Source organism: Zonotrichia albicollis, chromosome 14 (assembly GCF_047830755.1).
Source record: "Zonotrichia albicollis isolate bZonAlb1 chromosome 14, bZonAlb1.hap1, whole genome shotgun sequence".
NCBI classification, from domain to species: domain Eukaryota; kingdom Metazoa; phylum Chordata; class Aves; order Passeriformes; family Passerellidae; genus Zonotrichia; species Zonotrichia albicollis.
In genome coordinates, this window is record NC_133832.1 from 12,298,957 (window position 1) to 12,311,498 (window position 12,542).

The following is a 12,542-nucleotide window of genomic DNA, read 5'->3' on the forward strand; positions in this document are numbered from 1 at the left end:
TCTCCTGAGGAAGATGCTTTTCTATGGCTGGCTCGTGTTTAGGTTTTAAACTTCCCACTGCTGGGTTGCTCAGTGTTTGCAGTGGTCCTGTGCACATTGCATGCCCTGTGACACAGCACCAGTCAAGCCAAGCACTGGCACTGTAAAGTCCTGAAGTGCCACTTACAGAAATTTGTCCCATGATTTTTCTGCCTTTATCTCATTACCTGACCATACTGTGTTCTCCTCTGAATCTGAGTAAAATGCAGTAGATTGTAGTCTACATGGAGTTATTCCAAGATATTTAAAAGTGAATAAAAATCAGCACAGGGAAACTAAAAATAACACTACCATTCTTTGGAAAGCATGAATGTGCCATGACAGAAGCAGAGTTAGGGAGGAGAAATGCAGTCTGGTCCAGTTAAAGGCATCTGGTAAAATGCATGCTAATGATGGTGTGAAAACGCAAAGTGGGTTTGAAAGATGCTGAAACCCCTGGGGCGAGCTGTTCCTCTGTCTGCACTGAAACCTCTGTGGGTTCTGCGGGCAGCCCGAGGACAGGGCGGCACTGCCGGAGCAGGGGGAAAGGGCCCCTGGTGATTCTCTAAGTGTCAATGTTTGCCTGTGAACCTCAGAGAGCCGCAGCTCTCACTCCAATGTGTGCTGGTACTGGGCACTGCCTGCAGGAGCCACAGTTCTGCCTTTACTGCCCTGCCTAGGGTAAGGGTTATAGTTACACCTGCACCCTGCTGCTGCAAAAGGCATGCCAAGGGGATCACAAAACTGCAAAAACGTGGCTTCCTCCACAGCTTTTTCCCTGGAACCAGCCTTAGCCCAAGACTGCTTTTACTGCCTAGAGTTTGGGTTAGGGTTACACCTGGGTTAGGGTTTTGTAAACCACAAAGCCCAGAGCTCCAGGCACACTGCAGCTGCAAAAGGCATCCCAAGGAGAACACAAAACTGCCAAAACTTGGCTTCCTCCACAGCCTTCTCCATTGAACCAGCCTTAGCTGTAGGCTGCTTTTACTGCTCTCCCTAGTGTTAGGGTTACACCCGTTCTGCTCCATGCCATGTCCCCAGGTAAGGCACCGACGCCTTCTCAACGTTTTGCTACCGCTCCATCTATATCCATCTGTTCGCTATATCTTCTGCAGAGACCGGAGCCACGTGCCCGGCCGTAGATGTCCCTTGCCATTCGGGTCCCCGTGGGCTCCTGTCGGGTCTCTGTGGGTGTTCCTCCCTCCGCGGGGCGGTGCGGGCGGTGCCGAGGGGCTGTCCCGGGTTGCTGTCGGGTCTCTGTGGGTGTTTGTCCCTCCGCGGGGCTGTCCCGGGTTGCTGTCGGGTCTCTGTGGGTGTTTCGCGGTGCGGGCGGTGCCGCGGGGCGGTCCCGGGGCCGCGGCCGCGCCGGGCCGGGGCTGCAGGGCGGAGGCGCGGCCGCCAGGGGGCGCTGCCGCTCGCGCGGCGCGGGGCGGGCGCACCTGGCGCGCGGGGCCGCGGGTCCCGGCCCGCTCCGCGGACACGGGCACGGACACGGAGCGGGACCGGGACCGCCCCGCCCGCCGCCGCCAATCCGGGGACACCCACAGCCCGCCGGCATGCAGCCCTAGGGGGGAGCTGCCGTGGAGGTGAGTCCTGCGCGCCGCACTTCTCGCGCCAGTTCCCTTTTTTATTAGAAAATAAAAAGAAAAAAAAAATCTGAGGAAAAAGTTCGTCCCTTCTCGGGCCGCCGCGCGCGGGACGGGCCAGAGCTGCGGCTGCTGCCTCATCGCTCCCGGAGCTCCGGGCGGGCGGAGGGACCCCGCGGTCCCGCTGGTGCCGCGGCGCTCCGGAGGGGCTCCGGGCAGGGACCGCCGCAGCTCCGGCTCTGGTCCCGGTACCGCTGTCCCGGTGCCGTGGCTCGGAGCGGATGCTCGGGGCTGGCTCCGTCCGTAGCGGCGCGGCCGCTCCAGCGCTCCCCCGACTGAGCCCTGCTGCTGTTGGAAGCGCCGGGAATGTTTTCTGTCACGAAGGAGGGAATCTCGGTTGGTACCGAGGGTCTCTCAGCCTCGCGAACGCGTGTGGGGATTCCCGGGAAAAGTGTTACTGCCGAGGATTTGAAATAAAGCACTGGAGCAGTTTCCTTTCGGGATGATGCGGCGCGGCGGAGTCTGCTGAAGTGGTGCCGGTGCTTTGGAGGCTTGGCTGCTCTGAGTTACCGTGGTGGGTGTTGGACTTGAAACCTCTACCTCTGAAAGTTCCGTGACAATAAAGCTGCTCTGGTTTCCTTTGGAGTCCGATGGAAATCTGCTGAAGGGCACTAAACACTTCTGAAGTGGCTGGGATTCAGCCGCTGTTTTCAGAGAGCCTGTGCCTGGACGGCTGTCTCTGCTAGGATTCAAAGAATCAAAAGTTTCTGGTGGAAGATGCTGTAAGCTGCGATTTCTCAGAGTTGTAGTAAGGTTTGTGTACTTTTGGCGATTTCTGTGCCTGTTGGGTTAACGCTCAAACTTGGGTCTGGACCGCGAGGGGAAACCAACCCATCGTGGTAGGAGCCAGCAGTTTGGAGCGCTCCTCGGCAGTGTTTAGAGTCTCTGATATATACTCCCTGAGTTTTTACCCTGATTATTTAAAAAACAATAACAGATTTTTAGCGTCTGTGTAAGGTTTGTGGTTGCTACAATATCACTACCAGAGTGAAGACAGATTTGAGGTTTTTCAGGGGTTGTTAGCGGCGGGAGCAGGCGGGGTGAGCTGCGGTGGGCTGGGGAGCGGGAAGGGCTGCGGGAAGGGCAGTGCCCAGGTGCTGTGTGAGTCTGTGGCTGTTGCATTCACACCCCAGACAGGCTCTCATTTACCCTAAACGCTCCCGTCCGTGCCGGAAAGGGGACGTTGATTCCCATCAGGGTTAAAGCTCTGCAGCTGCGTGCCTGTCTGTGTGTCCGTAGGAGCAGGTGGATGCTGCCCTGCCCCTGAGCAGCGCACGGGGAGGAGATTCCCTCCGGCGGCAGGAGAGGCCGGCCCTGGGGGGGACATGGAAAGGTGCCTGGAAAGCTCTGCCAGTGCCAGAGCCGAGGCAGGAGGTGAGTGTGGGGCGGGAGCTGAGAGAGGCAAGCGCTGGCTTTGCAGTAGAGTGACTGCAGAGGGGGGCACCCAGGGATTTGGGGTTTGGGGCTCCCTCAGCCAGCGGGGTGCAATGCATGTGCAGTGAGCAGCAGAGGTGAAAGTTGGGGAGGTCACCGAGGCACTGGCAGTGGCCTTTGGGAGTGAGCCTGTGATCCATCAGGGGCTGTGACTGGCGATGTGCAGGGCGGCTTCCTGAGAAATTACTGAGGATCCCATCCTTCTGAGGATGTGTCTCTGGGCACAGGAGACCCCTTGAGTGGGAGGACGGGGCTTGGGCTGACCTCCCTGCCGAGTGCCGGTGTTGCTAGGCAGCAGCTTGCACCTCCAGCGTGCTCCAGATCCGAGCCTGCGAGGGGAATCCTTCCTCTCCTGAACCAAAGCTTTCTAGCTGGTGACCAGGCTGGAAAGTCCAGATCCTGTGGGTGTGCATGCACTGCTTGCTTGCTCCTGGCTATTGGGAAGGGGTTCAGCTGGGAGGGTTCAGGGTTGTTAGCTGACAGCAACACTTTATACTCACCCACCTACTTGGGCTGCAGGTGAGCCCGGGAGAGAGATAAAGATGAATCTTTGAATGTTCCATTTGTAAGGCTTAAAGAGTTCTGTGCAGAGCACCTTTTTTCTTTCCCCGTACCTGGAAGCTCATTGGCGGTTTGTCTTCAACTTGTGTGGTGATTGATGCTTTAGCAGTTAAAGGGGAGGGGGAGGGAGAAGGGAGGAAGGAAGGCCAGGTGTGCCACATTAATGCACTGAGCCAGCATGAGTCAATTTTAGTGGATGCCACACAACTGCTGCAGCCTCAGTGCACGAATGGCATCAGCCAGTGCTGTCTGAACTGCTCTGTATCTCACAGAGCACTGGAAAGCCTTTTCATTTTCAGAGCTGCCAGTCTGGTGGCTGCACTTTGAAGCAGTGCAGCAGCTGAAGCTGTTGGAAACTAGCAGGGGTGGGACTGACCACTCTCCAAACAGAAGTCAGATCAAAAAGGAGCCTGAAAGGGTCAGGAGGGATTCATAGGCTGGTGTGGTGAAGGTGAGTTCAGCAGAAAGGCAGTTCTTGTGGCACAGATCACTTCTAATCAGGCAGGAATTGGTGGTATGGGAGAAGGAGGAGGAAAATTCCTGGTTTGATGGAGGCTGGAGGCTTGGGCCTCAGGAGAACCTGGACTTGGCAGCCTTAAGCGTGGCTGGGGCTGCAGAGGAGTGTGGAAATGGAGGCAGTAGGAGCATACTTGCTGCTCTCAGGATCTCTGGGTGTTGTGCTGTGCCCCTGTGGGGTGAGCCTGAGCCATGGAGGGTTTAGGAGTGGGTTTGTCTGGAGGGGTCAGGCAGCTGCTGGGGGCAGTGTGTGTGTGAGGAGCCCAGCAGAGATGCTGAGAAGCTGCTGGAGAGCCAGGAGGAGGGAATGGGGACAGCCTGTGAGGCTTGTACCCCTTTGGATGCTCTGGCTCCCTGGGGAGGGCAGGAGCATCCAGGCTGTCTGGATGGGATGTTCCTGTAAGGGAATTTGGTTGGTTTGCATAGGCAGAGTAATTTTTGTCCTTGACTGTTCTCAGTTGTTTCCTGGGGAGAGAAAAATACATGTTACAGTAATCACCTAAAGCCATGGAGAACAGGGTCTCCTATGTGGCATTTGGAAGGGGGAGGCTGCTCCAAACTTTCTATGCTGTGGATTGTGATGCTCTTGTGGGACCAGAGGTGGAGGGGAAGTTCCAAGGAGGATGTGCAGCTAGTGATCCTGCTGGCTGAGGTGGGAAGTTGCCAGGGATGGCTGGGGCAGGTGCCTTGACCTGAGTGTCTGGGGGAAAAGGCTGAGAAGTTGTACTCACTGTGAGGAGTGCAAATAAAGCATTTATAGTGTATGGACTTTTCCTGCTCTCTGAAACATTCCTGCTCCTCAAGCTGAAAATATCAAGGGATGCTAAATTGTGAGCAATTGTTAAACAGCCTTAAAGAGCTCTATGGGAAACTGTGTCTGCTCTTCATTTCTAAGCCTTCCTCAAACAATGAGAGTCTGAGCTATTTATCAGGAGCTTTTTTAGTGCTGGAAGGAAAAGTGAGCATTTAAAGTGTATCACAAAATAAAGAGGCACTTTAAGAGGCAATTTGCTTTTCAGGATGTCCAACTAAAAATAAATCTTTCTTTAAACAGCCTTGAAAAGAAAACAGAGAGGAAAGATCTTGCCCTTGCTGAGAATAAGGAAAATCTTTTTGCTGGCTTTGATGGTGAGGGTTTCCTCTGGCACATGGTACTAGATCCAGGTAAACCTTCTTGGAACTGGTGGAGAGCTGAGGGATGTGTTATATTCAGTAACAAAGCTGGTGAGACAGAGAGACTGTGTGTTAGAAACTTCTGTAGGGATTTTGGCTAATCCTTTCCACCTTAAAAGCACTACAGAGAGTTCCTTCCACCCTCTTTTCTTTGTTTATGTAACAGTTAATTAACAAGGATGTCTATTTGACAAAGCAATTTCAGGGCACATAAAATATGTATTTTACTCTTATTTTGGCTGCATCAGAACAAAACTCGATTGTTTTCAAGATTCCCATAAAATGTATCAAAATAGCATTCTATAAGCAGTTTCTCATGGTTCTCAAATTCTGGGGGATGTTGTTTCTTTGCTCACTTAATTATATTTTTATTTTCACTCAGACAGACATATGTAAAGTCCAGTCTTTGGTTATGTAAGGGGAAAAAAAATCCCCATCAAGAATCTGTTTATCACTTTAAGGAGCAGCGATGCTGCCGAGTTCAGTGAAAGCAACTTGCCTCTGCTGACAGCCAAGTGCCATGCCTGGCTTCTCTGGGACTGTTTCCTAAGTGGAAAACTGTAGATGAGTGTTTTATAAGGAGCCTGACAGCTGGTATGTCATCTTTTCCTGTTAATTCTGTCTTCTTTGAGCATCATGAATTAGTTAGGAAAGCGTGTGGCCATGGATGAGATCAAGGAATGTATTTCTAAGCACATCACAGGCAGAGCTGTGTTCTCACAGAGCCTGTTTCATTAAGGTGCAGGAGTGAGCTTGGACCAGACTTGCCATGAATAGTGCAAATACTGTTATTCTGTTAATACTGCAGAGCTGTGAGTGTGTGTAAGAGCAGGGATAATGTCAATATTGCTGACTGTTACAGCTGTAGTCTCTCTCCTGTGTGGCCATGGAAAGAGGCCTGTTTTAAAGGCTCTGTAAAAGCAGGGAACATTTCAGCATGCAGATGGCAGCCCAGTCTAAAATCTAGTTCTGTTTGTACTGAGCACCTCTGTAGCGAGCCTTGAGGAGCACAAGGGGAGCGAGAGAAGTGGTGTGGGGGGAAAAGAGGAGGGATATGCTATCTTTCAGGATTGAGACCTCCCTTTGAACTGTCTCTCTCCATTTTTAATAGCTTTTCTGCAAAAGCTGCTTGGGGAGCAGGGTTAGAATGGATATGAAAGAAGCAAAGCATCTAATCTTTTGGCTTAATAATGCCCTGGTGTAGGCAGCTGCAAAGTGGACAGACTTCCTTATTGATATAAGAGCAGAGAGCAGTGAGTGAAATTGGTGTGGGTGAGAATGGTCCCTTCTCATCTCTTTTAATCTGAAATGTCTTCTGCTTTTGTAGTTGAGGCTCTGCAGAGAGGACCTGTGATTGCATGCAGGGCTGTCTAAAGCAGCCAGGAGAAAACAGCCCTGACCTGAGCAGTGCTGTTTGTTCTGGGTGTCAGCAACTGAGCAGCTGGAGTCAAGTGCAGTGGTTTTTCTGGAATTTACAGGGTTTATCAGTGTCTCTGATAAAGAGCTCTGAATAGCAGGAGGCAGAGTCCTTTTTTCCTGTGCAGGGCTTCTCCACAGCCCAGGGCAGCCTGGCTGGGCTGGGTCTGAGTGGTCTCTGAGCCTGTCAGCCCAGAAGAAATTTGCCATCCTGGGACAGTGCCCAGCAGCCTTGTCAGCTTTGAGAAGCACACATGGTCACCCTTGGCTGGGGCTGCTCTCTGCCCTCAGAGGGCAGTGGTTACTGCTACACCTCGCTCTGTGCTGGGAACCTCCTGCTGGAACTGCATCAGTTCCAGCGCTTAGGCCGATTCAAGGCGATTCTTAAAATCTCTCCCCTTTCCTCAGTGCTAGTGTACATGTTTAGCTTTCCAAGTGTAGATTGTCTTCCCATTTTCTTCTCTCCCCCAGTGGGTTTTTCTGTAAGCTTTTAAGCACTTCTGCAAGGTGATGAGAGGCTAAGACCCACTCTGTAAACTTTGCCTCTGAGTCTTTACATTTCCTACAGTACTTCATGTTGCCTGAAGTACTGTATTGATTAAACCACAATCTGCAGGAGTAAATATATGTAGAATATTAATAGCTTCTACTCTAGGGGGAAAAAAAGGCTGTAAATTAATTGATCCATTATGTTGACCTCATAAACCATGAGGGCTTGCAGTACAGCTGTAATCCTCCTCCCACAACATGTATTTCACTTTGAATGTCTGTAAAAGGTCTGGACTAGTCAAAAGCTGTGATACTGAACACATCTGTCTATCTGTCTTAGGATATGTAGTTAGAATATTGCAATGTTAAGGCTGAACAATAGTTCTCACTAGAATCCAGGGTAGTGCTGAATCAGTACATCACTGATGGTGCAGCTGGGTATGAGGCTTAAACAGTAGCTAACTTTCCCACTCCTATGTCATTCTCATTCCTCCTTACAGTTGCTTTTTGTGTTTCCAAGTGCAAGAGGTGTTGCAATGAGGGGTGAGTATGATTCAGGGATTTAAAATCTGATTTGAAGAAATAATGAACTGGAATTCTGTGTGAGTTGCTCAGGGAATCGAGGTCAGTGTGTGGTGTGAGCTGATAGAACTCCATCTGCTAATCAGTGCTGTTAGTCCTAGTTCTTCTGGTTTACAAACCTGTTAAGATGGGCTGCTTGGGTTTTTATGAATTGGCAGCAGTTTAGGTGTGTGTGTACATCGTATGTTCATCACTCTCTGCAGTGTTTGATGTTACAGATATTGTAATCTTTATCTATATTCAGAATATTTCAGGGGATTTTCCCGTTTCCTACCGCTTTTTTTTTTTTTTTTTTCATAAATGAGCACTATTTTAGGCAGCTATTGGATCAGAAAATTCTTGTAAGGAAATGTTCTTGTGTTAATGCATGCAGGGTTTTCTGTACAGGGCAAGCCAGCAGTTTATTCAGTGTTGAGTCTGCCTGCCACTTTACCATAGCTAGAATTGCTTCTACAACTCTGCAGCCAGACATATTAATAGGGGAAGTTAATGGGGTGTTTGCCATCCACAGTATTTTTCTTTTGTGCTTGGCACTGAAGCCCATTTTTTTGTTTCTGTGTTACACTGTGAGATTATTTTTTGAAATGTTAAGATTCTGCACTTGTTGTCTTCTACAGTTCCATTTGGAAGATATTTAACCTTTTAGTGGAGGCATTAAAATATTTTCAAACAAAACCTCTGTATCAACACCAAAGGATGTTTCTTCTGAAATAACTAGTAAGATTCTGAGTTTATTCTTTTCACATCACAGAAGATCTGTGAGTTTTAGGTTTTTATTCCTTTACACCCCGACATTCAGCCTTTAGGAGACTCTCTTTAGGAGAGTCATTACAGATAAGTATTATAACATTGTCAGTATTTGGCTGTGGGTTCCCCTTGCTTTGTCAGGACAAGACCTTGCTTTTTCCTTGTTGTATTACTGTCATGTGGGTGATACACTGCTGAGCCAGTAATAATCCCAGATAGTTTAGATGTTGTCTTTTTGTTGCTGTTTATTTCCAATTTGTGTAACACAAACACTGTGTTGAGCATGTTTCCCTCATGTCTCAGTGTTAGAGACAAATTTTAGGAGGAAGCGCTCTGGAATGAGCATCTCCTCTAAAGAGAAAGGAGAGTTATTGAAGCCCTTTCTTCTGCCAATGAGAGAAATGGATACCATGGGATGAAAGTGAAAAAAAACTGAAACTGTTTATAAACAAAGCAAGATATCTGCAAAGCACAGGAAAAAAAATGGAGCCTCACATCTCAGCCCCACCTCTCCATGTGGCTGAGAGGCAAAGATGAAGGCTGCCCTTCTTTGTCTCTGGGAAGGGAGGAGAAAAGGGCTCACAGCAGCTGGGAACCTGCTGGATTTCTGGCATGGGTCTCCTCCTCACAGCAGCCAAAGTTGGTGGATTTTTGTCCTTTCTTGTGTTGGTTCAGCTCCTCTGAGGTCTCAGGTTCTGGGTGGTCCCACTGGCTCCCTGATGGGTCGAAAACAAACCCAAAGCAATTAAAGGGAAAAACCCAGCCAAAAGTGAAAAGTCACCAAAAGGATTCCCAGTAGAGCCTCCGGGCTGGAGTAAGGGAAAGGAAAAAATCTTCTGGCATAAAGTCACCCTCAGACTCCTCATTTTAAAATTTCTGTTTAAGTTTCACCTGAACAAGGAGAATTAGGCAGATGTGAGTTTAGTTAAGGACCTGAGAGGTCCAGTGGAGAATTAAATCCTGCAAGACAAATGCTGAATGCACACTGCCTTGTAGAATTAATGCTCCTTGTGTATTTAGACAACTTAAGTGGCTGGTTATGATGGTGAAGATGCACAATGAATTAGGCAAAATGAAATATTCTTTGATGCTCATTGAGCAGCAGAGCGAAGAACACTGCATGACCCATATCAAGTAGAGCTGAAGAGACATTATTTGAGCTAGCATGCATCTCTGATCTTGAGTATTTTATCTCTGATCTTGAGCATTTTTTCTTTATGTTTGAGGTATCAACAAAAGGGAACTGGTGCCCATTGTGGATTGCTTCCAACCAAAATATTATATAGGCTGAAAATCTTTTAGTAATGAACAGCTCAATGTGGCATGTTGGCAAAAGAGAAGACCTGAGAGTGAGTTCATATTAAAATTTAAAGCCTTAAAAAGTGGGCTGGGGAAATGGTTTGAAAAGAAGTGAACAGGACTCACCATCTAGCCTACTGTAAAAACAATGAAAGAATTACTGTTGCCATTTCATCCTTTGTGTGTAGGGTGAAAACGGTAATTTATTTTTGTGAGATATATGAGCAACAAAACCTGACAATTGGAAATCACTAAAGAGGTGGGTCGCTGTTTTTAATGAGTGCCTTCTGCATCACAGCTTCTGTGGAGAAACCAGAACCTACAGAGCCTCATGGTGTGTCAGCAAATCTCAGCGTGAGCACAGACGTGTGCCTGAGTGCACAGGCACTGCTTTTCCTTTCTTGTTTTCTTTTAGAAAGGAGCACTGCATGAATAAAGCTTGTGGTACAAATTAGAGCAAAGCTAAATTATATTTAAAGCGTGAACTTGGGAATCTCAGTGCTGGATTTTGTGCAAAATATGAATGCTCTGATTTTCTTCTTGTTTCTAAAAGCCTCCTTCTAACCTTGTCCCTTGAAGTTCCTTTGAGTCCCAGAAACCATATGAGCTGAAGGGGTGCTGGAAAGACAGCAGGCAGTACATGAAGGAAATGGGAATACAGCAATTTCCCAAGCTCTGTTTCCTGAGGATTTGGGTGGAAGAAATAAGTTTTTCAAAAGAGATGAAGTGTGTTAGGCAGGATATGGGAGTCAGGGTGGTTTTTGTTAGAAGAACAAAATTTGTGCTGCATTGCAGCCTGGTCCCCTTGTAGTTTTGGGTGCCCACAGGACACTTTGACACTTGCCTGACGTCAGGTCTGCAGCACAAATGGGTGAAGAGGGAAGGAGAGACCTTATTGGCAGTGCAGTGATGAAGAATTAAGTTGTCACACCTTGCTGCTCCTACACTTCTCCCTCTGATAGCAGCCACCTCCCTTTACTTACCTGGATTCAAATACAACCTGGCTGGTCACAACAAGGCTTGGACTACTGACTTTTCCTTCTGTGCCAACAAGCACTTCATTCTGTGTCTCTCTTCCCTCCTCTCAATGGTTTTGGGCAAGTTGGGTGTAATTAGTATTTCTGTGTCCTTATTGAGTGAGATGTCTTCAGTCTTCTGGGGATGGCATGAACTTGGTTCCCCTGTTATGAGGCATATCCAGTAGACAACATTCTTGTTACAGCTGTGAGCCCCTACTCACACCTGCTTGGAGTTTGCAACATCAGAGTAAGTGGCTCCTCAGGGAAATGCTGCTCAGTGCCTGTGAGGGGAAAGTTCTGTCAAATGGCAAAATCAGCCCTTGCTTGCAGGGAAGTGGCATTGAACTCTGGCTGATTTATTCTATCTTGTGTTTTGTTGGTGTTCTTCATCAGACCATGGCATCCACTCCACACTGATTCCCAGGAGCCTGGCCCAGGGCTGGCTGGGCTCTGTGGTCCATCCCATGGCCTGACAGGTGAGTGAGTGCCCCTGAGGAGGGAGTTGAGACCAGTCCTGTTGGGCGAGTCTTGGCACATGCAGCTCCAGAAATCTGACCAAATTTAGAAAGTTAGTCTTGAACTTATACAACCTTTCTTCTCCTGACTGCTGGACATTCTTCTGGGGGAAATACAGCTTATTTTGTACCTTGTGCCCTTTGCTAACCTGAATGTTTAAAAGCAGCCATCTCGGATAGGGCAGTTTGAGCAGCCTGGGTGTCTGTGGCTGGCTGCTGTCCCAGGACAGACAGAGCTGACCCCCTGTCACTGTGACAGATCCCACTGCCTGCTGGAATCCCTGCCATGGTGGAGTGACACTCAGACTCTGATGTGTGTTTTCATGCCAGCCTCAGTGGAGTTGTGTCAGATGTGACAGGCTGAGGTCTTTGGGCTTGATTATGAGTGACTGGGTGGTGCTGTGGTTTCTTGCCCTTTTGCTGCTCTGTTTTCCTGATTTGTGGAGGTACAGAGACTGACTGCCTTGGTGAGGATAGGGCTTCAAAAAGTAGAACTTCTATCAGTGCTGACAGAACCAAGAATTTTCTGCTCTGCCTAGCATTAATATTGGTTGGCAGAACTTGCTTTGAATTTTTAAATGCATTTAATGCAGCCTAGCTTGTGTGGGGTAGAGATATACAGACCCACATGAAAAAGGACCTAGGAATTCCATATTTCAGCTGTAAATACTGAGGGGGGGGAAAGTGGAGAAACTAATATGTAAAGCTATACTTGAAAATCATTCTAGCGTAACATCATCATTACAATTATCTGTCAAAAGATTTAGTTCAATTACTTCTTTTTAAGCTCTCTTGTCAAGATGGCCTTACTGGTTTCAGGATTTTGTTACTCCAAGGAGAGGTCAAGGAAGAGTGAATGCTAATTCTGTCATTAACCACTGTCAGACATCCTTCATTGCGTATTTTTTCTTGAAAATGCCTTAGCATTGTTACTGTGATGAATCAATAGGCATAAAGTGCCATAGAATTCAGAGAGGGGAAAAAATTCCACTGCCTGTTTATAGGTTGTAGTACAGTAAGGTGAGAGGAAGAGAACTTCAGTTTAAAGTGGTAATTTTGAAATAATTGAACAGCAGCACAATTCCTGTAGTGTAAAAGATTACACAGGTTTACTTACATTTTCTTCA

The 12,542-nt window shown here is 48.2% G+C and overlaps 1 protein-coding gene across 6 annotated transcripts in view; it reads left to right on the forward strand.

Annotated features, from left to right (window-relative positions):
• The first annotated feature begins 1,399 nt into the window (after positions 1-1,399).
• Positions 1,400-12,542, forward strand: part of IL1RAPL2 (interleukin 1 receptor accessory protein like 2) — a 334,955-nt gene continuing 323,812 nt past the window's right edge. The window contains exon 1 of one of the 6 annotated variants that reach the window (XM_074551346.1): positions 1,400-1,604. The gene's annotated coding sequence lies outside the window, so the exon portion shown is untranslated. Of the gene's footprint in view, positions 1,605-1,882; positions 2,179-2,266; positions 2,418-2,779; positions 3,039-12,542 lie in introns of those variants that run through there. The other 5 variants (XM_074551345.1, XM_074551343.1, XM_014265274.3 and 2 more) reach the window with 5 other exon arrangements.